This window comes from Leucopleurus acutus (genome assembly GCF_964270905.1).
Source record: "Leucopleurus acutus genome assembly, chromosome: 9".
Taxonomy (NCBI): Eukaryota; Metazoa; Chordata; class Mammalia; order Artiodactyla; family Delphinidae; genus Leucopleurus; species Leucopleurus acutus.
Genome location: NC_139144.1, coordinates 4,383,530 through 4,411,182, shown reverse-complemented (window position 1 = coordinate 4,411,182; position 27,653 = coordinate 4,383,530). Strand labels below are relative to the sequence as shown.

Genomic DNA, 27,653 nt, shown 5'->3' with positions numbered 1-27,653 from the left:
CCCAGAGCCTATTATTTAATTATGATGATATGGGTAATTATCACAAACACATTATGTATTGACTTGTGCCAGGCATTGTTCTAATCCTTTATATTGATTAACTTATTTAATCCTCACAACAATCTAATGAGGTGGGTACTAATAAGTACCCAATTTAGAGATGAGGGGGTAAATGTATAGAAAGATGAGTTTTGCTAAAGTCACCAGGGAAGTAAATGTCAAAGCAGAGATAAGGATGGTAACAGACATAGATTCTGGCCCATGGTAGGTACTCAAGTGTATCTGTTAAATAAGTGAATGGATAAATAAAAGAATGAGGAGAAGGATGAGGGCACAATTAGACTTTGTTTTCTGCAATAATCCTTGATATTGATGTAATTCTAGAATGCAATGAGTATTTTATTTACATTAACTTGTTTAATATTTAAGATAAACCTCCAGTGAGGTAATAGGAATATCTTTTTATATACAGGAAAATCAACTATGAAAATATAGGATTTTTAGCCAGTATTCTTTGCATTAAAGCTGTCAGACAATTAGTTACAACTAGGGTCTAGTACATTGCCTGGCAAATGGTTGTACAATGAATATATCTTGGATAATTTCTTGGGGGAATTTATTGAAAGCTTACATTATAATGTGATTCTGTATTTGTCTGTGTGACTTCAGATGGCTCAAAATACCACACTACACAAACAGAATTGACAACAGACCCAAACATGAGAAAATGGAAGTTTTTAAGTAATGAATAAGACACAGTTGCTGTTCTTGGGTTAAGTATAGATACATGTACAAATAACTAAAAGGCAAAGCAAGAAAGGGTCCATTAGAGCAGCAAACAGAGGGATGTGAGAGCACAGGAAGAGGACTCAAGTGTTCTTCCAGGGAAACAGGAACTGTTGCTCTGATGAGATGGATCTGAGATGGTTTTTGAAAGAATGAACACAGTACTAAGTCCTGGAAGCAGGATCCATTGTGTGAAGAGCAAGCCCCACTCTGTGTTTGAAGTCTCTCATTGTACAAGCAGTCCTGGCAACCCCACGGACTGGCCCGTGCCACAGCAATGTGCCCCAACGTTGAAGGTCTTCTCTGAGTCCATGCTGTCACCCTCATCCCCAGCACATCATCTCTGTGTGGATTCCTTCAGCAGCCTGTAAATCGATTTCTTTGCTTCTTTATTTGCCCACTTGTCACTTACTCTTCAAATAATCACAGTTATTTTTTTAAACATAAAACAAAAGGATCCACTCACCTACTTAAAATGTTTCAGTGAACCCCCATCAAATTGTAACAAAATCCACATTTTTTACAATGGACTCTGATCCCCGTTAGTTTCATGATCTCCCCACCTGATGTTGGTTCACAATGTTCCAACAAGGTTTGCCATATTTTTGTCTGTTGACCATTTCACGTTTGTTACTCATTTAGTACCTGAGCACTTCTCTCTGTTCTGCTGAAAATGTTCTCCTACTGGACCTTCTTTTAATGGATTCCTCATAATCCAGTAATAAAGATCATAGTTGCTTCCTAAAAGGACTCTCTGATGCCCACATTGAAGTACCACTTTTATCACTCATCAGAATCACTGCCCATAAATCATCTTCCATTATTTATTCCTCATATGATATTCTCTCCAAATATCATTACCAACATCATTAACAGGTGAAGGAGATATGAAACAAGAGAAGAAAGCATTATACTTTTACAGAGAACTTGCTCTGAATGACGGGATAGAGGAATGTGTATAATGTGTAGGATGACACCGTCCCCAATTCCTCTCCATCCCACATCTTTCCTGTGGCTCAAAATAAGTCCCGGGTAAAATGAGAAATTGAGAACCATGTGGTCACGTCTAGGCATGGATGTCATATGTCAGATGTGACCTCTGATCAGTTCTTCATTGCTGGCTGGCTGCAGCTCACCTGTAGACATGGGCACGACCCAGACCTGGGTTAATTTTGGTTTTGAGTGGAGGATACATCTGAAGACTTCATCTCAGCATATGGTTTGAGCTGGAATTAGGATGCAGGTGGGAAAGCATGGTATTGTGATACCTTATATGTGGCTAGGATGCCTGTGATATTCACAAATCATTTTGTTCCTTATCCTCAGCCACTTTGGATCTACTCAGAGCCTAGCCTCATTTTCCATTTTTGGCATATAAACCTCCCTTGCACTGATGCTCTAGCCCAAGACTCTGGCCCCGCTGACTCTTTCTGCCAGGCCAGGCTGACTTCTCTAGATGGCAAATGGGAACTTTCTAAAATTGACAGATTGCTCAGGTGCATATATCACCCTTCTGCTGTTTGGCCAGTTACATAAGATAAAAATTACAAGTTTAAAATACAATAAGTTTTGACAAAGACACCAACTGATGTGACCATCGCATGTTCAGGATACAGAAGAACTTCATCACCCCAAAAAGTTTCCTCCTGTATCAATTGTTACTCTCCTCCTGTTATGCCCTGCACCTGGTTTTATCATTTCTGCTATATTTTTTCCAGAACTTCATATAAATCGAATTGTACATTCTGTAGTGTTTTCTGTCAGGAATATAGAATAATTAGAAAGCTATCAAAAGGAGAATTATATTTCTTAACCACTTAAAATTAATCAGTGTCTCATCACTTTCTTGATTAGCTGAAAGATGACTATTATCAAGCAGAGGATGCCTCCATAGTAGGCCAATCTAGTTTGGGGATGTTTGGGGGGATAAGAGAAAGGTACACATATCTTAAAGGTTTAAATACAAAGGCACTTAAGTAGATAAAGGCACTTAAGTAGATAAAAGAACATGATTAAATTTTTTTTAATTCACAAAATATTTGAAGTATGTGTTCCTTCCAAAAGTTCCTTCCTTGTTTCACTCTTACTGGCATGGAATTGATTTTTCTGGGTAGCATTTGCTTTTGATTATGATCCAAAAGATCCAAACCCTTTTTTTTTTTTTTTTTTTTTTGCCGTACGCAGGCCTTTCACTGCCCTGGCTTCTCCCGTTGCGGAGCATAGGCTCCGGGCGCGCAGGCTCAGCGGCCATGGCTCACGGGCCCAGCCGCTCCGCGGCACGTGGGATCCTCCTGCACCGGGGCACGAACCCGCGCCCCCTGCATGGGCAGGTGGACTCTCAACCACTGTGCCACCAGGGAAGCCCAGATCCAAAACCTTTTGGCAGATTTTCCAATGACGAGAGATGGTGTGAGAATGTTTTCTGCACTCATTTTCAGCCAATTTTGTCTGGGCATCTATGAGGTGCACCAGGTTACCCATGACTATGGAAACTGTTTTCGCTCAAGCAGTGTCTCTGTAATAAGATTCAGTCCAATGTGACAGAGGAAAATAAGTTTTAACACATGCATTGTTTGTGTTCAGGAATTTCAATAAGTGCAAAGCCACAGAAACCCTCTCTTAAAATAAAGCAAACACAGATAGATACCATTAGTAAAGAGAAAAATAGTATCGGGAAACTACATAGTTTCAGAGTAGTGTCATCTACATTTAGAAATGCAGGTTCACCAATTTGAACTAAAATTTTTATCTTACCAAATAGTTTTTTTTTTCCATGAAAATCAATTACATGCTTTCTGCTTTCTACCAATCAACTAATTGGTTGGCTTTTTTTTTTTTTTCCTTCTGGTTTGGTCAATTCAGACTTCTTCATGCTGAGATGGTACCTTATTGCAGGTATTTGTTCTTTCCTTTTAGTTTTTAGGTGTATCAGAAGCCGGCATTATATACTCCTAGGGACTATGACCAGATGCACTAGAGTTTAATGAAAAGATTGGGGATTGGAGATGGCAGGTGATTCATATCCCTTCTCTGCAAATCATAAATTTTTCACAAAGAAAATAAGATTTGATCTTTCTGACTATTCATTAGAGTCATCCTAATTGTTGTTTAGATTATGAGATAATGCACATAAAGTACTGTAGGAGACAGAATAATGCCTTCTCCTACAGCGTGCAGGCCCTAATGCCCCAAACCTGTGCATGTTATCTTACATGACAAAAGGGATTTTGTTTGTATGACCAAGTTGAGGACCTTGAGATGTGAGGATCGTTTTGGATTCAGGCATATGCAGTGTGATCATGGTCTCAGTCTGTGGCTTATTCCTTCCTAGGAACTGTTGCAGTACCCCTTCCCTTCTTATTTTCCATCATACTGTTGCTAAAATCCCAGAAACCCATTTTCCGTCAAAATCTTAGACAATGACCACACAGACCTGGGCTGTTATAAGTACAGATATGCATCATGGCCATAATCGGTATAAACTACCATCAGCGTTAAAAGTGGTGAGTACAATTCCAGAAAATCTTGAGACTCCCTTTTTCTGAGTCAATATTCATTCCTAGAAAAGCCAGTATATGTGTCTACAGAAATAGGTTTCAATCGCTAAAGCTCTTAACCTGGTATTTTCACCCTAATAATATTGGGCTACTTCTATTTTACCAAATTTACATTTACAGTTACTTTTACATTCATTCTTTCTTTCATTTATTCATTCATCATGGTTCAGCCATTATGCAAAATAGTATGTTGCTTTCTCAAAAAACTAAAAATAGAATGATCACATGATTTTGCAATATGTCTTGTGGGTATTTACCCAAAGGAAATGAAATCTTTACCTCTAAGAGATACGTGCACTCCCATGTTCACTACAGCATTAATCATCATATCCAAGATCTGGAAACGACAGATGGGTGGATGGATGGATGAATAAAGACACTGCAGTGTGTATATAAAATAGAATATTATTCCATCTTATAAAAGGAGATCCTGCCATTTGCAACAACATGAATGAAACCGGAGGACATAACACTAACTGAAAGAAGCTAGACACAGAAATAAAAATGTATATGAATTATCTCATTTTTGTGTGCAATCTAAACAGAGTACATGGAAGCAGAAAGTAGAACAGTGGTTACCAGGGGTGGGGAGGTGGGAGACATGGGGAGATTTTGGTAAAAGGCTACACAGTTGCAATTATTTAGGATGAACAATTCAGGAGATCTAATGTACAGCAATAATGACTATAATTAATAATACTGGAAATTTGCTAAGAAAGATTTCACTTTCTCTTATCACCCCCCAAAAATATGAGGAGATGGTATGTTAATTAGTTTTACTGTAGTAATCATTTTACTACTTGTATGTATATCAAATCATCATGTTGCACACCCTAAATATATACAATTTTTACTAATAGAAATAAAATAAGGAAATCTTTGAACTCAACTCATTTGTATATATGGAACAGTAATATACATATTTTTTCAGCAGATAGTTTGGTTATATTACAATTTAACCACTTAGTTACTATTTTTTTCTGAACACTTATACTTTCTGGAATTAATATTTAAGGGTAAAAATCATTCAGTCTATATTCTGTCTAACCCAGAGGCAATTTTTATTTTTCAAAGGCACTTTAATCTTCTTACACTTCTGATTTAATTATACTTCTGAAGTATTTTTCATTTATCCTGTTATCTGAAAATTTATTCTATCTGATGTTATAGTTGGATATATATTTATATCTCCAGCATATAAATATATCCAATACCATGTTAAAATTCATCTGTATCAATCTCCCAATTAAAAACACATCTGCTTCCTCATTAATCATGATATCAACATTCTCATCATTAACTTCAGTCACCCTCTTCTGCTAACATTTTTCTCTCAGAAAATGCATATCATGGAAACATATGCACTGTAAATAAAATAAACACACAGACATTAAGAAAGCTTTATAAAGTGCCCATATTTTTTTTTAACAAATTGACATTTACCCTATTTCCATTATAGTCAAGATGATTAAAAGTCATTGTGCACGTTTTCTATTGGCTGGGTTATCACCTATCCACTCCATAACGCCATTAATTCATGGAAAGTGTTCTTCCCAAGTGCATTTAACAAATCTTAGTTCTTAGCTTACGTTCTTAGTGTCTGCAGTATTTGAGACTCTTGATCTTTGGTCCTTCTTAAAATTCTCCCCTCCCTGCATTCCAGGAGGCTGTTCTCTCCTAAATTTCATCCCACAGTGATTGCTTTACTCGTACAACCCTGCTCAGTCCTGAGTAAATCCTTAAGGAGGTTGCAATCTGCTTCTTTCAACTGGGGAAAGTGAGGCAAGGGAGCATCCAAGGTGAGTGACTAAGGCATCTCAGGTGATGTGGCATCCAGGTGGAGGTAGGGTTTTAACACAAGCACCTCCTTCTCCATCATGTCCATCCCCTTCTTCTTGTTTCTTGAACACACTCCTTGGTGTGGTTCTTACCCCAGCTTCTAATCTGCATCCTCTCTCCTTCACAGGCACAGCTGCAGTAAACAGCTGTGCAAAGTTTCCCAAACTTAGGGAACCGGTACAGACCCTGTGCCTCAGGCCTATGTGTAAGCAATTATTAGACAAATTCCTGAGATGTGTGACTGGCATCTCGAACCCAGCAAGTGCCAGATTGAACTCATTCTTTGTCTCAGAAACCTGCAATTCATCCTGGATTCCTGACCCAGTGTCCCTCGCTTACCCAAGCCACACACTTGGAAGAAGTTGATTTGCCTCTCTCTCCTCCTCATCCCACCAGTCTTCAAGTCTGTTGTCTAAGGCTCTTTTCTCAATAGCTTAAAAATGCCTCTAATTCTCTCACACTTAGCTTTAGAGACTCACTATTTCTTACTTTTTCTATTGTCAATAGAATAAAGTCCCTCTTCCTAAGTTAACTTATTGAGTAATTATAGGCATGTTTCCCCCCATTTGGGGACTGACATCATCTCATATGTAAAGAGAAAAAAACTGATAATTATAGTCAGTATTCATAGGTTATTTTCTCTGTGCCTAAGGGCTTTATGTATGTCAACTCATTTGATTCTAAAGTGCAATGGAACATTTTCACAATCCCATTTTTTGGGTGAGGAGACTGAAGCCCAATAAGGGACTGTCTTATTGTCCCCACAGCTGTTAAAAGTGGCCTGGGATTCCATTCTAGGTAATATGACTTGAACCCCTCCTCTCAACATGAGTCTAGATGGCTCCTAAGGCAGAATTCTACACATTTGTATAGGTTTTTGGAAAGAGTTTGAACATTCAAGCAAGACATACAGTGGTTTAATTTTAGGTCTACCCCTTATAAGCTGTGTGGCCCTGGCGAATAGCTTTTTTTCTATGTTTCGGGTCCTTTTTCCCATAAAAGGAGGGTAATAATTATATTTCACAGATTTGTAGCAAAAATTACATGTTATCCTCCGAGATCAATTTCCCCTACCTGCCTTGATAATAGAAATTCTGGTTTTTAATAGGCATGAGGCCGCCAGAGTATATTTTCCTTAAAACTAGGTGTGACCGTGGGAATAAGTCTGTCCCAGGAAATTCAAAGTAAGTAGTATATGGTAGTTTCTAGAAATGTTCCTTAAAAGATTTCTGATCAATATCTTTTTGGTTTTTCTGCATCTTTTTCCTTCTGAGTAGCAGAATGTGATGGCTAAAGCTGGAGCATTTGTTTTGGATGAAGTACAATTCGAGCCTTTGAATGAAGGCCATGCACGGCAAAGTAACCAGAGAGAAGGAGTTTGGAGTCTCAGTCATTTGCAGTGGAGCCACTCTACCAGGCTGGCTACCTGTGCATGCTTACATAAGAAAAAAATGCACTTACTTGTTAAGCTAGATCGACTGGCCTCTCTTCTGTCAATCAGATCTAACAGACTATCCTCTCCCAGGTAGGACCATTTATTTCCAGGCCAGCCTGTGCAAACCTAGCAGTTTTATCTATTGGTTAACAAATATGTCTATTCCATTTTTCATTTTTTTTGTGGTTGCCAAGACTTATGTCTATTTACTAATTGATTTCATAACATCAATACTGTCCACATCTCCCATAACACAGCAAATACCTCATGTGTCTTATCTGCCATACTCCCCAAACCAGCATCCTAATGATATGAGTGAATAGGTTTGTTCTAGATACTTAGAAATACAATTTCTAGTTATACTTTTTATTTTTTCTTTTGGTTCTAAGCTTAATAATTTTTTAGACAGCCATAAATTTTCTAAGATTTGATTAGTCATACTTGGAGTATATTCTGGGATTGTTTTTTCTTATTCATTGAATAAGAATATTGTGATTATTGCCATCATGTTTGAAAGATATATTCTCCAGATTTAAAACTGTAGCCTCATCTCTTTTTTCCTTCAATATTTTAGAAACTATTACTGCATTGCCTTTTGCCATCTGGTACTGCTCTTTGGAAGTTGGCCACCAGTCTAATTCCTATTAATTTTTGTAAGCTCCTCTTTCTGTCAAGAATTTATAATTTTCATTTCTTTTTGATTGTCTTATATTTCACAATAATTCACCACGTATTATTTTGTGTTTCTTTGGGTAGATTTTAAATGACCAATACAGCATTCCCATTTTCCTGGGAGTGAGGATGAGCAACGGGTTTAGAGCACAGGTTCTGGTTCCCAGAACTGCCACTTGTTAGTTGACCATTGACACATGACCTAAAGTCTTGGTGGCACAGTTTTCTCAGCTTTAAAATAGGAATAATAATTTTGAGCTAGTTAATATCATGGTAAACAAATGAAATAATACTTTAGAGCCTGACATAGTACTGACCCTTAGTGCTTCCTCCTTCCTCTGCAGAATTCCTTATATCTTGTTTACCATTTTCATCCTGTCATACCATTTCTTAAACATCAATTCAGAGGGTAAGGAAATTAGGGGAAAAAAATGGGGAAGGGTATAATTGGTTTGATATGTAAAGAAAAAGAAGGGATGTACAGGAGAAAATAGCACAATATTGTAAATCAACTATACTTCAGTTAAAAAAGAAGAGAAAGGAAGGAAGGAAGGGATATTGATGGGCCTAGTTCCTTATACTGAAAGAGAAGGATTTATAACTTTTAAATAAAAACGTAAAATCTGAAAACATTTTAAAAAATAAATTCAATTTTATGTCTTTCTTGTTTTATTGCCATGTACCTCTACAGTTTAATTTGTAGCTTGAGAACAGCATTTACGGGAGCAAATGTAATCACTTTTTAGTCTCTCCACGAACCAACATTCCACCTTCACATGCACAGGGGAATAAGGGAGGTGTTGGCATACACACACTGTCCTCAGAGCAATAACCTGTTAAAATTTCAGTATCCATTTTCTGAAGGACTTTTGTAAGGTAGCGTTTTTCATCAACACTGTGGCCCATCACACATTATGTCAGAGATGAAGTACTATTATCAGGATCACAGGTTACTCTGAAGTTTCACAACGTTTGAAATGTACATAATTCAAAAGAGAAAAATAATAAGGTATGTTCCTGGCTGATGTTTTCACCATCAATCACATGACTTCATTATCATACAGTTTATTGAAAGAAAACAAATATGGATGCAAGCCAAGTAAAAGCTAATTCAAATAGGCCTGTTCAGTTCAATGGATTCATTGGTGAAGGATCACATTCTGTGGGAACAAAGGAATTTTTTTAACAGCTATATTTGTTCTAGTAATAATGTAGTTATTAAACGTTTTCAAGTAACCATGTCCACCATTCATTATGTCATAGTCTGTCTTAATCAATCTCCTTGGCTACAAAAGTACAATATCCCTCCATCATATTGTTCTGTTCACAGTACCCACTAGAATTTAACTTCTTACTATATAGACTGATGGTTGTCAAATTTAATATGTGTTTGAACTACCCGGAGGGCTCCTTAAAACACAGAGTTTTGAGGCCTCATTTTGAGTTTTAGATTCAGTTGTTCTGAATTTGCATCTTAACAGATTTCCAGTTGGTGCTGGCGCTGTTAGTCTAGGCATCACACTTTTTAATGACCATCTACGATGTGTCTGATAGGTTTTTAGCAAGTGGTGAGGTTTTTAATTGTTATTAATTTCACACATGAAACCACTGCGGCTAAAATAACAATGGGAGACCAAAAATGTTACTCATGACAGAGTCAAAACTCAGGTCAGCGATGTTGCTTTCATCTTACACTTACTCAGAGTGAACGTGTTACAGCCCAGCCACACTCGAACACTTCCTAATGTCCATCTGGTATCTACTTGACTCTTGCCAGAAGAATTTTCCTCAAGCCCCGAGGAGCCTTTTACTTTTAGGTAGTGGTAGCAATCTTTGTCTACAAACTTACTAAGAGAGCTTTAACATTGTTTGTCTAGAGATCAACTTAATTTTCATTTCAATCTCCCAAGCAGCTTAGCTGATAAAACTCAACATCCTGACACCAAATGGCCATCTATGATGCATCTAAATTCAAGGTGGCTACCAGGGTGCCAACACACTGGGCGAGAGATTCTTCTGGATCATCTATCTACACCAGTGCTGTTGAGATTTGTAAAATTCCACTTGATCCTCAGCTGTTCACACAAGCTGCTGCTCTGCATGCATTATTCCTACCCCCAAAGGCCTCATTACATCCAATGTTTCTGATCATTACCTGCACTGTCACATTGTGGTATAAAACATTATCCCACTACTCTTGAGCCACAGAAAATTAGGAGGTGTGTTGGGCCCATTTGCCTAAATATGTCCCCATAAAGGACATTTATATTCTGGATTTTTTCAATTCCTGGATTCTTTTTGGGTAAGAGAACCCAGCTCTCTCTGAGGGTTGGGTTATTATCCCATTGTCCCCCCGGGATAGGACTGGGGCACGGGCAGGATACAGGACCATCTTTCTTAGAGATCACAAGTCTGGGAACCCACATCTAATTCAGGGTGCAGGAAGTGTTGGTCACACTCATTATGCATTATTACTACATTTTCTATGTTTCAAATTCTTCTGCATCTAGAAAAGTCTTTTTTATGTTTTACTGCTCTAATATATTTCCCTTAAAGAAAGAGTTTATCTGCCTGAATTGGGGTAAAGGGAAGGAGATTTAGAAAAAGCAATACTAATATCTGAGTACATTACCTGTTAGGCTAGCCATCGAGGCTGACAAATGCTAGGCTGGCTGACCTGCTCAGACTTATGCACCAACCAAGGAGGCTTGTTAGTTCTCTTTTCAGTCACCTGTGTTTCTCAGTTCCCTCACCAAGTGAGATAGTTTGGTACATTTATTATAAATGCTAAATACAATCAGAAGAAATGTGGATATTTTGTGTTGGGGTAATTTAAGAAGCTTTTTCCAGGGGAGAAGCATGTAATGGTCCTTGTAGCAGCACAGAGTTTCAGCCTTGGGGGGCGAGAAAGGGATGGTTGTGGTACTGGGATGATGGAACAGGTGGAACAGGCTGTGTGTTTGCACTAAAGGGGTTTGGAAATGACCCATGTCCTTCCTTTCCTGGGTGAAACAGAAGTCCAGGGAGGGGAAGTTACTTTCTCAGTGCCATGCTCCACCAGGAAAGAAGTATGGGGCTCATGATCTCAATCCCCACTGCCCCACACCACATTTCACTAATCATTACTGAACTGAGCATGAGGTCTGGATTGGAGTAAAGGTACTTAAAGTGGAGTGAGGGCACAAATTTTGGGCTATTCAGAAAAAGAAATGAAGAAGGCAGAATAGGATGACCTTGGGGATCAACTTGTACTGAAGGGGGAGGAATAGGAGAAACCAGACCCTGAAACTCACATTCAAGTAGATCCAACAATTCTCGAGACCCTAATCAACTCCAGGCACTGCACCAGGGGTCTCCACCCCATCATTCCATTCCCCTTCTGCCCCTGCTCTCTGATCTCTTGATCCTAAAGATCAAGGTGGAGGGATAAAGCAGGGCAAGGCAGGGCTTTCTGATGGTGGGCTTCATGCTCTTTTCTTTGCCCAATTTTAAAACATAAAGTGTTTATCTTTATCCTCCAGAGTATTTTCATTTCATAAATCATGCAAGAAACCTAAGTGTCCATCAACAGATGAATGGATAAAGAAGATGTGGCACATATATACAATGGAATATTACACAGCCATAAAAAGAAACGAAATTGAGTTATCTGTAGTGAGGTGGATAGACCTAGAGTCTGTCATACAGAGTGAAGTAAGTCAGAAAGAGAAAAACAAATACTGTATGCTAACACATATATATGGAATTTAAGAAAAAAAAATGTCATGAAGAACCTAGGGGTAAGACAGGAATAAAGACACAGATCTACTAGAGAACGGACTTGAGGACACAGGGAGGGGGAAGGGTAAGCTGGGACAAAGTGAGGGAGTGGCATGGACATATATACACTACCAAATGTAAAACTGAAAGCTAGTGGGAAGAAGCCGCATAGCACAGGGAGATCAGCTTGGTGCTTTGTGACCACCTAGAGGAATGGGATAGGGAGGGTGAGAGGGAGGGAGACACAAGAGGGAGGAGATATGGGTATATATGTATATGTATAGTTGATTCACTTTGTTATAGAGCAGAAACTAACACACCATTGTGTGCATATTGTATATAGCATATGTAATATAGATACAGAGAGAGAGATTATATATGTATATACTTTTTCCAATCCTTAGCAACTCACATTACATTCTTTTTTGCCACCATCAATATATCTAAACCTCAATTTCACATTTTCACCATATTCTGCTGTCTACTGAATTATTACTAGTTTCACTAGGTACACCTTACAGTTATCTTGTTATTCTTATTATTCTTCACCTTTTTATTTTATATCATTTTATCTAGAACATTTATAGTGTCCCTGTAACAATGCCTATCCACTGATGTTTTATAACCACTAGACCTGATGTCTCATGTTAATTTCTAGATGATCCAAATAATGTTTTATGTTTAAAATAGGAAAACAATGTTACAGCATCCCTACCTGCCATGACTCTCCAGGCAACGTTAGCAGCCTCGACCTGGTACAGAGCATCCTCTTGTTCTGGGCCTCACTCAAAACCACCTGCTTTTGGGGTTACCTGGTAAATGGGCCAGAGCAACACACCCAAATGATGACTATGTTGTCTCCAAAGTTCATAGCAGCTTAACTTTTAATGATCAAATATCGGAAACCCAAATATCTATCAACAGGATAATTTTTTAACTATGGTGTATGAATTCTATGAACTACTATTCAGCAACAAAAGGAAAAACGAACAATATTGGATGCCAAGGCTGACCTGACTACTGTAATAAGCAGAATCCACAGTGTTTAATAGGCAAAGATATGTAGCAAGAGCTAATGGATCATGGAAAATGAAGGGGTGATTTAGATGAAAAATGACTACAGTCTTGCTAAATGTGCATTAAAAAGTCATAATACTGTGATCAGAAAGTTTATGTTATGGTTTGCAATAGAAAATCATAACCTTTGTTTCTGTTTTCTGATCTAAGTCAGAGCCTGATCCCATCAACTTAAAGGATGCCCATGTTTCTTTGACAAAAGATCCTACAAAATTACTGCAAGTATTTGAAGTACATATTCTGCCAGTCCTTCTGTAAAGGGACGTGGCTCCTTTCCAGGCTAACAATTCCTGGACAAATCAGATTGTTCAGACTTTTTCAGGACTGGTGAGTTTGGGTCTGATCTCACACTAATACAAGGGGACCATCACAATCACATGGCTTGGGTTGGATACCATGAAGGCCAGGTGACCAATTCATACTACCTGTGAGCCCACCATACTGTTACGCATCCTACCCCTGAGTGTGTAATTAAGATAAATATTCTTGGGCTTCCCTGGTGGCGCAGTGGTTGAGAATCTGCCTGCTACTGCAGGGGACACGGGTTCGAGGGTCTGGGAAGATCCCACATGCCGCGGAGCAACTGTGACCGTGAGCCACACTACTGAGCCTGCGCATCTGGAGCCTGTGCTCCGCCACAAGAGAGGCCGCGATAGTGAGAGGCCCGTGCACCGCGATGAAGAGTGGCCCCCGCTTGCCACAACTAGAGACAGCCCTCGCACAGAAACGAAGACCCAACACAGCCAGAAAAATAAATAAATAAACAAATGTGGGTTTTTTAAAAAAAAAAAAAGATAAATATTCTTAACAATGGGAAGAACATCAAATTATGTCCCTGAGTCCTCGAGTAAGAGCTATTAAGGCAGTAGGTGTATTCGTTTTCTATGGTTGCCCTCACAGATCACAATTAGGGTTGACTTACAACAAAAGAGATGTATTTTCTTGCAGTTCTGGAGGCTAGAAGTTTGAAGTCAAAGTGCAGCAAGGTTGGTTTCTTCTGGAGTTTCTGGGCAAAGTCTGTTCCATACTTCTCTCCTTTTCTGGTGCTGCTGGCAGCCCTTGGCATCCTTGGCTTGTGGATGTATCTCCCTGCCTCCACTCTCACCTGGCCTTCTTCTTGTTATGCATCTCTGCCTCTACCTTCTCTTCTTATAGGGACACTAGTCTTGGATTAAGGCCCACCCTAATCCACAAGACCTCATCTTAGCTTTACTAATTACACCCTCAAAGACCCTATTTCTAAAGAGACACGTTCTGACTTTTCTGGTGGACATGAATTTTGAAGAAACACTATTCAACCCACTACCCAACAGTGGAAATTCTGGAAACACTCCCTCTTTATCCAGAAAATAAGAGAGAATCAGTAACAATAATGTATCCCGGGACTGATCTCAGGATGTGACAAACTATGTTCCACTGGCCAAACTTGGTTGACTGCCTATTTTTGGAAATAAAGTTTTTTGAAATACAGCCATACTCATTAGCTTATAGATTATTTATGGCTGCAGAGTTCAGTAAATGTGACAAAGACCCTTAACCTGCAAAGCCTAAATTATTTAATATCTGGTACTCTACAGAAAACGTTTGCCAACTCCTGATTCAATGAATTCAAGGTTGGTGATTGACATAATATCCCATCCAATTTCTGACTCTTGCTAAAACCAGAAGAACTGTAACAGATGAGGGAGAACTACTGTAAATGTAACCAGGTGGTACTGTTTTTTTCTAATCGCAGCTGCTGTGTTGATGGGGTATTTTATGGAAGTGGATCAATACAGCTTCCAGCATTCACTGTACAACCACTGAGGAGGGAAAGCGCAGTTCTTGACCCACATCAGGATCACTGGTAAAATCAGTTTGATTTTCTATGGGAAACTCAGTAATACATGTTCAGTATATTCTTCAGGGCAGTATTAACTATCCAGAATTCTGCCACAGAAGAGTCTTTAGGAATCATCTTGCTGGCCCTCCTGTTGCAGCTCTTGTGGCTGATGAGAGAGGCAGGAAGATGCTCGTGGGCATGCGCCTCCAGTAGGTCTTTTAAGGACCATATTTTTCTCTTTCTTCTTTTCTCCCTTTTCTTTTGAGCCCTGTGGTGGACAGGGTCTTGGTGCACTGGACTGGTGTCAGGTATGAGGCTCTGAGGTGAGAGAGCTGAGTTCAGGACATTGGACCACCAGAGACTTCCTAGAGCCACATAAAATCAATCAGCAAGAGCTCTCACAGAGATCTCCATCTCAATGCTAAGACCCAGTTCCACTCAACAACCAGCAACCTCCAGTGCTAGATGCCCCATTCCAAACAACTAGCAAGACAGGAACACAAGCCCACCCATTAGCAGAGAGGTTGCCTAAAATCATAATAAGTTCACAGACACCCCAAAACATACCACCAGACACTGTTCTGCCCACAAGAAAGACAAGATCCAGCCTCATCCACCAGAACACAGGCACCAGTCCCCTCCACCAGGAAGCCTACACAACCCACTGAACCAACCTTAGCCACTGGGGGCAGACACCAAAAAACAATGGGAACTACGAACCTGCAGCCTGCAAAAAGCAGAACCCAAACACAGTGAGTTAAGCAAAATGAGAAGACAGAGAAATACACAGAAGATGAAGGAACAATGTAAAAGCCCACCAGACCAAACAAATGAGGAGGAAATAGGCAGTCTACCTGAGAAAGAATTCAGAGTAATGATAGTAAAGATGATCCAAAATATTGGAAATAAAATGGAGAAAATACAAAGAACGTTTAACAAGGAACTAGAAGAACTAAAAAGCAAACAAACAATGATGAACAGCACAATAAATGAAATTAAAAAATTCTCTAGAAGGAATCAATAGCAGAATAACTGAGGCAGAAGAACAGATAAGTGATCTGGAAGATAAAATATTGGAAATAACTACCACAGAGCAGAATAAAGAAAAAATAATGAAAAGAATTGAGGACAGTCACAGAGACTTCTGGGACAATGTTAAATGCACCTACATTCAAAGTAAAGGGGTCCCAGAAGAAGAAGAGGAAAAGAAAGGGTCCAAGAATATATTTGAAGAGATTATAGTTGAAAACTTCCCTAACATGGGAAGGAAATAATCAATCAAGTCCACGAAGCACAGAAAGTCCCATATAAGATAAATCCAAGTAGAAACACGTGAAGAAATACATTAGTCAAACTAGCAAAAAATAAATACAAAGAAAAAATATTAAAAGCAGCAAAGGAAAAGCAACAAAAAACATACAAGGGAATCCCCATAAGGTTAACAGCTGATCTTTCAGCAGAAACTCTGCAAGCCAGAAGGGAGTGGCATGATATATTTAAAGTAATGAAAGGGAAGAACCTACAACTAAGACTACTCTACTCGATAAGGATCTCATTCAGATTGGATGGAGGAATCAAAAGATTTAGACAAGCAAAAACTAAGAGAATTCAGCACCACCAAACCAGCTTTACAAGAAATGCTAAAGGAACTTCTCTAGGCAGGAAATATAAGAGAAGGAAAAGACCTACAAAAACAAGCCCAAAACAATTAAGAGAATGGTAATAGGAACATACATATAATTACCTAAAATATAAATGGATTAAATGCTCCAACCGAAGACATACACTGGCTGAATGGATACACAAACAAGACCCATATATATGCTGTCTACAAGAGACCCACTTCAGACCTAGGGTCACATACAGACTGAAAGTGAGGAGATGGAAAAAGATATTCCATGCAAATGGAAATCAAAAGAAAGCTGGAGTAACAATTCTCATATCAGACAAAATAGATTGTAAAATAAGGACTATTACAAGAGACAAAGAGAGACACTACATAAAGATCAAAGGATGAATCCAAGAAGAAGATATAACAATTGTAAATATTTATGTACCCAACATAGAAGCACCTCAATACATAAGGCAGATGCTAACAGCCATAAAAGGGGAAATAGACCATAACACAATCATAGTAGGGGACTTTAACACCCCACTTTCACCCATAGACAGATCATCCAAAATGAAAATAAATAAAGAAACACAAGTTTTAAATGATACATTAAACAAGATGAACTTAATATTTATGAGATTCCATCGAGAAACAACAGATTACACTTTCTTCTCAAGTGCTCATGGAACGTTCTCCAGGAGAGATCATATCTTGGATCACAAATCAAGCCTCTGTAAATTTATTAAAATTGAAATTGTATCAAGTATATTTTCTGACCACAACTCTATGAGATTAGATATCAATTACAGGAAATAAAAACTGTAAAAAATACAAACACATGAAGGCTAAACAATACGATACTAAATAACCAAGAGATCACTGAAGAAATCTAAGAGGAAATTGAAAATTACCTAGAAAAAAATGACAATGAAAACACAATGACCCAAAACCTGTGGGATGCAGCAAAATCAGTTCTAAGAGGGAAGTTTATAGCAATAAAATCCTACCTCAAGAAACAAGGAAATCTCAAATAAATAACCTAACTTTACACCTAAAGCAATTAGAGAAAGAACAACAACAACAACAACAAAAACCCAAAGTGAGCAGAGGGAAAGAAATCATAAAGATCAGATCAGAGGTAAATGAAACAAAAATGAAGGAAACAATAGCAAAGATCAATAAAACTAAAAGATGGTTCTTTGAGAAGATAAACAAAATTGATAAACCAGTAGCCAGGCTCATCAAGAAAAAAAGGGAGAAGACTCAAAGCAACAGAATTAGATATGAAAAAGAAGAAGTAAAAACTGACACTGCAGAAATACAAAGAATCATGAGAGATTACTACAAGAAACTATATGCCAATAAAATGGACAACCTGGAAGAAATGGAGAAATTCTTAGAAAAGCATAACCTTCCAACATTAAACCAGGAAAAAATACAAAAAATAAACAGAACAATCACAAGCTCTGAAATTGAAACTGTGGTTAAAAGTCTTCCAACAAACAAAAGCCCAGGACCAGATGGCTTCACAGGCAAATTCTATCAAACATTTAGAGAAGAGGTAACACCTATCCTCAAACTCTTCCAAAATATAGCAGAGGGAAGAACATTCCCAAACTCATTCTATGAGGCCACAATCACCCTGATACCAAAACCAAAGATGTCAAAAAAAAAAGAAAACTACAGACCAATATCACTGATGAAAATACATGCAAAAATCTTCAACAAAATACTAGCAAACAGAATCCAGCAGCGCATTAAAAGGATCATACATCATGATCACATGGGGTTTATCCCAGGAATGCAAGGATTCTTCAATATATGCAAATCAATCAATGTGATTAACAATATTAACAAATTGAAGGAGGAAAATCATATGATCATCTCAATAGATGCAGAAAACCTTTAGACAAATTTCAACACCCATTTATGATAAAAACTCTCCAGAAATTAGGCATAGAGGGAACTTATCTCAACATAATAAAGGCCATGTATGACAAATCCACAGCCAACATCATTCTCAATGGTGAAAAACTGAAACCATTTCCTCTAAAATAAGGAACAAGACAAGGGTGCCCACTTTCACCACTATTATTCAACATATATTGGAAGTTTTAGCCACAGCAATCAGAGAAGCAAAAGAAATAAAAGGAATGCAAATTGGAAAAGAAGAAGTAAAACTGTCACTGTTTGCAAATGACTTGATACTATACATAGAGAATCCTAAATATACTACCAGAAAACTACTAGAGTTAATCAATGAACTTGATAAAGTAGAAGAATACAAAATTAATGCACAGAAATCTCTTGCATTCTTATACACTAATGCTGAAAAATCTGAAAGAGAAATTAAGAGACACTCCTATTTACCATTGCAACAAAATCAATAAAATACCTAGGAATAAACCTACCTAAGGAGGTAAAATCCCTGTATGCAGAAAACTATGACACTGATGGAAGCAATTAAAGATGATACAAACAGATGGAAAGATATACCATGTTCTTGCATTGGAAGAATCAACATGTGAAAATGGCTATACTACCCAAAGCAATCTACATATTCAATGCAATCCCTATCAAACTACCAATGGCATTTTTCACAGAACTAGAACAAAAGCGTTCATAATTTGTATAGAAACACAAAAGACCCTGAATAGACAAAGCCATCTTGAGAGAGAAAAACGGAGCTGGAGGTATCAGGCTCCCTGACTTCAGACTATACTACAAAACTACAGTAATCAAGACAGTATTGTACTGGCACAAAAACAGAAATCTAGATAAATGGAACAGGATAGAAAGCCCAGAGATAAACTTATGCACACATGGTCACCTTAACTTTGATAAAGGAGGCAAGAATATACAATGGAGATAAGACATCCACTTCAATAAATGGTACTGGGAAAACTGGACAGCTACACAGAAAATAATGAAATTAGAACACTCCCTAACACCATACACAAAAATAAACTCAAAATGGATTAAAGACCTAAATGTAAGGCCAGACACTATAAAACTCTTAGAGGAAAACATAGGAAGAACACTTTTTGACATAAATCACATTAAGATCCTTTTTGACAACCTCCTAGAGTAATGGAAATTTAAAAAAATAATCAACTGGGACCTAATGAAACTTAAAAACTTTTTCACAGCAAAGGAAACCATAAACAAGATGAAAAGACAACTCTCAGAATGGGAGAAAATATTTGCAAATGGAACAACTGACAAAGGATTAATCTCGAAAATATATTAGCAGCTTATGCAGCTCAATATGAAGAAAACAAACAACCCAATCAAAAAATGGGCAGAAAACCTAAATAGACATTTCTCCAAAGAAGATATACAGATTGCCAACAAACACATGAAAGGATGCTCAACATCACTAATCATTAGAGAAATGCAAATCAAAACTACAGTGAGGTATCACCTCACACCAGTCAGAATGACCATCATCAAAAAATCTAGAAACAATAACTGCTGGAGAGGGTGTGGAGAAAAGGCAACTCTCTTGCACTGTTGGTAAGAATGTAAACTGATACAGTCACTATGGAGAACAGTCTGGAGCTTCCTTAAAATGCTGAAAATAGAACTACAATATGACCCAGCAATCCCACTCCTGGGCATATATCTTGAGAAAACCATAATTCAAAAAGATACACGTACCACAATGTTCATTGCAGCACTATTTACAATAGCCAGGACATGGAAGCAACCTAATGCCAATTGACAGATAAATGGTTAAAGAAGATATGGCACATATATACAATGGAATATTACTCAGCCATAAAAAGAAACGAAATTGTGTTATTTGTAGTGAGGTGGATGAACATAGGGTAAGTCATACAGAGTGAAGTAAGTCAGAAGGAGGAAAACAAATACCATATGCTAACACATACATATGGAATTTTTTAAAACATGGTTCTGATGAACCTAGGGGCAGGACAGGAATAAAGATGCAGATGTAGAGAATGGACTTGAGGACACAGGGAGGGAGAAGGGGAAGCTGGGATGAAGAGAGAGAGTATCATGGACATATATACACTACCAAACGTAAAATAGATAGCTAGTGGGAAGCAGCTGCATAGCACAGGGAGATCAGCTCAGTGCTTTGTGATCACCTAGAGGGGTGAAATAGGAAGGGCAGGAGGGAGATGCAAGAGGGAGGGGATATGGGGATATATGTATGCACATGGCTGATTCACCTTGTTATACAGCAGAAACTAAAACACCATTGTAAAGCAATTATATTCCAACAAATATTTTTGTTAAAACAAAAATAAAAGGGGCTTCCCTGGTGGCGCAGTGGTTGAGAGTCCGCCTGCCGATGCAGGGGACACGGGTTCATGTCCCAGTCCGGGAAGATCCCACATGCCGTGGAGCGGCTGGGCCCATGAGCCATGGCCACTGAGCCTGTGCGTTGGAGCCTGTGCTCCGCAATGGGAGAGGCCACAGCAGTGAGAGGCCCGTGTACCGCAAAAAAAAAAAAAAAAAAAAAAAAAGAATCACCTTGTTTCTTGATCCTGTAAAGCTCCGTGTGACTGCACTATTGTAATGACATCACAGTAATCGTACATGGTGTGTAAATAGTGTTAAGTACCATTAACAACCTAGTATGACACATGCATCCCACAGGGTGGGGAAACACAAAAGGATTCACTGACCTGACATACTGGTAAAGTTTTGGCAGCTGCAATGGTCTGAGGCATGCCAGAGTACCCCTCTGTGGAAAAAAAGAAAAAGACAAAAAAAGAGAAAAGAAAAGTTACACCTCATGCAGCAGAGAGAATGTCAATGCAGATCCCTAGATTTCTGAAGAAACGCCATGGCTTCCAGAGCAACAATAAATGACTCTGTATTATTAAACCATTACTGCTCTTCTGCTGGGTCCTAATAGAGAATGAACACTTGACCATGAGATACTGTGTTTATGTTGCTAGAGTTGCTGGATATATTCAGATCCACCCAATCACATATTTAAATATGCTTAAACATAAGCAATACAAAGGATCTATATTCATGTTTAAGTGCCAGCAATCCAAACCATGTAATGAAATGATATATTTGCAACTCGGCCTTTGGGTCCACAGAAAATGGAACTGGGTGCCCAGCCTCTTGTATCCCCCTACTTATATTAAACCAACAACTCTTTCTTGGGAGTCGGGTCCCTAACACCAACGGACAAAGGAGAAAATAATTAGGATCAGGTCCACAGATGAGTTGACATGACATTTTAGAGTTAGCACAGAATGGGTTTATTGCCACATTTAGGGGTGTGGAGTACTCAGCTGTACAGCGGTAAAGAAAATTCCTCCCAGCCTGGAAACGTAGCTGACACATGGTGCTGTATTCCTAGTAGCTGGAAGACACACATAAACACACACACACATACACGCACACCAAGAGAGGAATAGCTTTACTGATAACAGAATAGAAGTGTACGATCTCAGATTTTATATTAAACTGTTATGTTTTCTTCGCAAAGAGGACAGACTGGTTTATGAGAGAATTAACAAAATTTTAAATATTTCTCTGTAATTAGAATACTTTGGGAAAAAATGAATCCCTCTCTTGGTAAACTAGAATAAAGAAAAAAATATGTGGTTTAGGTTTCTAAGGACAAAAGCAAATTATCATTTAAACTCATGTTAATAAATATTTACATGCATGAATTGAAATACCCTTAACTCAAAGAGAAGATGATGAGAGAAATTCTTTTTCTTTTTCTTGGGAAATGAGCTAAAATTGTATATTTATTCTTTAATGTTTGCCTCATGATAACCCTGTGGCATAAGTATCACAAATTCTTTTTATAGATAATGAGATTCTAAATGATAAAGGTGAGTTAACTTGGCCAGTCCTGTCCCCAAATGGCAGAGTCAAGCTTTAGATCCAACTGTTTCTGTTGCTAAATCTATGTCCTTATACCCTGGAGCTCATCAGGTTTAACTCAAGGGTGAATCTTCTAGGCATTGGGTTATGAAAATGGTTCAATCAAATGACTATGTGAACTGGCATGAAAAACCCCATAATCTGAGAGTAATTGTGGGAACTGGGAGAACATGGTTTAGTCCTCAGGCTTTTCTTAATGAGTTTTGTAACCCTGAGCAATACATACACCAACCAGTCTTGGGTTTCCTCGCCTGTGAAGTTAGCTGTTTGACCTAGATTTTCTCTGAGTTGAAAATCTTGTGGCTCTAAAATTATATGATTTTGTGGATAAGAAGCAACACCATCATACAGCTTCTAAATGATATGGGTGCAACAGTTGCAAAGACAATCACATCAGAATTCATCAGAGGTGTTTCAGATGTGTCTAATGAATCATCTTCTATATTGATAAGGAAGGAAAGTTGAGTCATGCATGTAAGCATGCATAAATAAATCAGAAAAACACTGAAAATCAAGTACAGTTAAACTGAATGGTGAAATAAGGAGAAAAGTGCTTCTGAGCTGTAGCCAAAATTAAGGGAGATGTGAAAAGAAGAGAGACCTTCAGACAAGATAAACTGCTTTGGGCATGTTTCACCACGTAGATTTGATTGTTTCTCTTCCTTAACAACCTTGAACTATTTCTTGCCCTCGCCTACACCTGAAATACGAATCAGAATAAAAATGTTTCTTCAAAATCCCAAGGGAACAGATTAATTTTTTTCTTCCCTCTGCCTTTGTACTTTTATGCGATGAGAACTGTTCTTTGATTCTTCCTCAAGCAGCAGCCCTCAGTGGGCGGTATATGTAAATAAACTAGAGAATGGAGAGTTACAAATACTTTCCAGTGATGGCCTAAGGCCAGACTAGAGGCCAGCCTGGCTCCCGTGTGACTGTCTTTGCCACGTTTTACTCTTTGTGTGATTTCCAAGACTTTCATCCCTCGGCATATGTGAGCCTATGAGCCTGCTCTGGAGACTCCAAACTTCAATATAACCCCATGTCTCTTCCCAAGAGTTACTGGGCAGATATTTTGAAGAAGGTAGTAAACCTTTGAATAATCATCTTTTTGAAGACGAATTAAGATGATACATTTAATTAATATTGATTTATGTTGCACCATAATAATGAAAAAATAAGCATTGATTAATTAATTCAACAAACATGTTGGAATCTACTGTGTCCTAAGGACTGTAAAATTTAACACAGAGAAGAAAAAGCAATTTTCTCATCATCAATCTCTCCTCATTCTAGCAAGAAAAACATATACACAAGGATTAACCACCACAAAATATAATGAGATGCACCTAAAGGGAGGTGTTAATAAGGCACAAAGCTCTATCTAACTGTTTTCAACTTGATGTGATGGAGTTAAATTCTCCAGTATGTTCTATATATACTAACAATGAAAGATCAGAAAGAGAAATTAAGGAAACAATCCCATTTACCATTCCACCAAAAAGAATAAAATACCTAGGAATAAACCTACCTAAGGAGGCAAAAGACTAGTACTCTGCAAACTGTAAGATTTTGATGAAACAAATCAAAGGTGACAGCAGATGGAAAGATGTACCCTGTTCTTGGATTGGAAGAATCAATATGGTCAAAATAACTATACTACCCAAGAATATCTACAGATTCAATGCAATTCTTATCAAATTACCAACAGCATTCTTCACAGAACTAGAATCAAAAAAAATTTAATGTGTATGGAAACACAAAAGACCCTAAATAGCAAAAGCAATCTTGAGAAAGGAAAATGGAGCTGGAGGAATCAGGCTCCCTGACTTCCAATTACAGTACAAACCTACAGTAATCAAAACAGTATGGTACTGGCACAAAAAGAGACACATAGAACAATGCAACAGGATAGAAAGCCCAAAAATAAACCCACATACCTCTAGTCAGTTAATCTATGACAAAGGAGGCAAGAATACACAATGGAGAAAAGACAGTCCCTTTAATAAGTGGCCCTGGGAAAACTGGACAGCTACATGTAAAAGAATGAAATTAGAACATTTTGTAACACTGTGCACCAAAATAAACTCAAAAAGGATTAAAGACCTAAATGTAAGACCAGATACTATAAAACTCTTAAAGGAAAATACAGGCAGTACACTCTTTGACATAAATCACGGCATGATCTTTCTGGATCCATCTCTTAGAGTAATGAAAATAAAAACAAAAATAAACAAATGGGAACTTATTAATCTCCCACATGTCCTAGAGCAGAAGAGTGGCCCAAGCCACTTGCAAAACACTGTTATGCAAATATTGTTTGCAGAACAGTAAGCAGAACACAGGAAACTGGAGAAGGGGTGGCTTTGGTGTCAAGAGGTCAAGGCTGTCTGGAAAACTGAGCCCTGATTGTCCAAAGGTCTTATTTGTCAAATCAAGGAGTTTGGTCTTTTCATCAGAGCTTATGGAGCCATTTGAGTTTTCAAGTGGGTGAGTAGTTGTAATTTAACATGCCGTTGAAGACGACTTTGCAAACATTGTCAAGGAAGCCTACTATATTTTAAAAAACAAACAAACATTGGCTTTGGAAACTAGAAAAAAATATTACTCAGCCATAAAAAAGAATGAAATAATGCCATTTGCAGCAACATGGATGGACCTAGAGATTATCATACTAAGTGAAGTAAGTCAGATAGAGAAAGACAAGTATCATACAATATCTCTTATATGTGGAATTTTTAAAAAGGATACAAATGTACTTAGTTACAAAACAGAAATAGACTCACAGACACAGAAAACAAACTTATGGCTATCAAAGGGGAAAGGAATTTGGGATTAACAGATACATACTACTGTATATAAAATAAAGAACAAAGTACCTAATATATAGCACAGAGAACTATATTCAATATCTTGTAATAACCTAAAATGTAAAAAAAGTCTGAAAAAGAATATACATATATATCTGAATCACTTTGCTGTAACCTGAAACTAACACAGCATTGTAAATCAACTACACTTCAATTAAAAAAAAAAAAAGTGTTCAAATTTTGATTCCTGCAATTTCCAGTGGGATTCTAAGCACATAACTCAATCTCTCTGAAAATTATCTTAATAAATCAGTGCCTTAATTTCCCATCTTTAAAAAAGCGTAGTATGTTTTTGGTCCATTGAAATGTGTGTGCATTTTTTAGAGTAAATTATATAAAGCACAGTGATGTAATGCGCCTTCGCGTGGAACATATTAAGTGCTTGGTAAATCGGGTGTGGGTGTGTTTTATTCTGAGAAGGTACAGGTGGCTCTGGTAGTAGAGAACAGCAAATCGGTCGAAAAAGTTGCTTCATGAACAGAGCCCCGTCAATAGTCTCTGGCCAGCCCACAGTGGCCATGTGCAATCTTCCCACTCTACCAGTAACCCAGGCGCTGGGCCCACCTCTGTCTTTGCAGCCAGGCTCCCGGCCAGGCACACCAGAGCTGGGAGCCTGCTCCTCTCCTTGAGTGGCTGAGCACGCATCCAGGAGAGGGTGATTGCCCCCTATGGCTCTGCTGCTTCTCATCTCAGCATGATATATAACCTTCTGTGGCCATAAACACTGTCAGGGTCTGGTGTGTGCTTTCCTCTCTCCCAGGCCTCTCTGCCATCCCCCAGATGCCTGTAGCCATTATTTAAAGTCTTGTCACTCACTTTCTGATACAGGAAAATGTGCTCCCTGGCTTTCAGTTTGCCTGCATGTGGTCAGGAAGTGGTAAAAAGTCCAGCATTTATGAGTGCTGACTGCCAATCAAACTGAGATCAACAAAGGTTATAAGAGATAGAAACACACGTAGATCATTGAAAAGGGGGACCAGATAGAATTACAGATACAAGAAACAGCATATGTGCATTAAGTGTTGGCAGTCCCGAGGAGACATATTATTTCTACACTTGAGCCAGACAACAATGGCAGTTACCGAAGTGTACCTGTCGGTGAAAGTGGAGTGGAGGCAGGGCGGAGCAAAGACAAAGACTGACACTGAAAAACAAGAGAAAAATGAAAAGCAAGGAAGTTGATCTCCCCTGGACTGTGCCCTTAAGACAGCTGGTGCAGGAGTGTAGATTAGGAGACTGATGTCAACTTGCACAGTAGTTTGCAGCTAAAAAGTGCTAGACCAAGTTTTTTGACTCTCAAGCACTGTTTCCAGTAACAATATTCAAGCTACTCTACATTGAGTCCCTCCTATCTTTTACTGTTTTCCATGTAAATCTCATGATATCCTAATGGAAACATTATCTGGTGTTGCTGTTGGGGAACCTGAGGAGGAGAGCGTTGAGTGATTTGTCAAAGATCATAGAGACTGACTTGGCATCAAAAGCAAGGTTGGCTCTGTTTACCTGATAAGGTGTTAGCTCCGTCCGCCTGAACAAGCCTGGGCTCTCTCCATAGCTGTGGTGCAATGTCCTTCCCATCCCAGCCAGCCATCCTCTACCTTCAGGAGTTATCCTGAAGAGCTGGATTCTGACAGCAGAGAGCATAATCTCAGTGCGCTCAGGCTTATCCCAGGACAAACAACAGAAGGAAGATTGAAACATACTTGGTCCACATCCCTGAAAAAGAGCTCTAAGACTTACCTTAATGAGCATATCATGAGAGTTAAGAAAAAAAGAAAAGCAAAAAAAAAATCTGAAGTGTTTTAGGAATAAAACTCTAAACACGGCAACAGAGTTGAATTACAGACCAATAAAAATGCTTAATGATGACCTAATGTATCTAATTAAGTACTAAGTATTTCCAGTGATCTACTGCTTGAAAGAGTCACTTTTCTAGTAACACAAATAAAAGTCTAATCATAAACAATACTTGCCTGTCATGTCTTATATACGAAATCAAGATCAGAACTGCACTTTCTGTGGACGGAGCTTTGGCCTTCATCTACAGGGTGGAAATGGAGCCTTACTGGCCTGCTAGATATTTATGCCAAAAAGCCTTTATATCTAGCAAAAAAAGTACATAGTACCTTAAATACTTTGACGTTTACTGAGGGGGAGTGATATTACTTGATCGGTAATAAAAAGAATAGATTGAAGACTAGAACAGAAGTAAAGCACTCTCAGGTCTCATTTTCTGGATAAGATTGTGTGTTAGACTCTAGTGATCAATCTGTCTGCTGGAGAAATTAAATTGTATTTAGTTGTGGACTTGAAGACGCAACTTGGAGATTGAATCTTAGTT

General features: G+C 38.3%; 1 long non-coding RNA gene across 1 annotated transcript; it reads right to left on the bottom strand.

Annotated features, from left to right (window-relative positions):
* Positions 1-773: 773 nt before the first annotated feature.
* Positions 774-27,401, bottom strand: LOC309966403. Its single transcript, XR_014326446.1, has 3 exons — positions 26,816-27,401; positions 21,218-21,276; positions 774-1,151 (listed from the first exon to the last, which is right to left on the bottom strand). It is a non-coding gene; the product is annotated as an uncharacterized lncRNA (long non-coding RNA).
* Between the last annotated feature and the right edge of the window lie 252 nt (positions 27,402-27,653).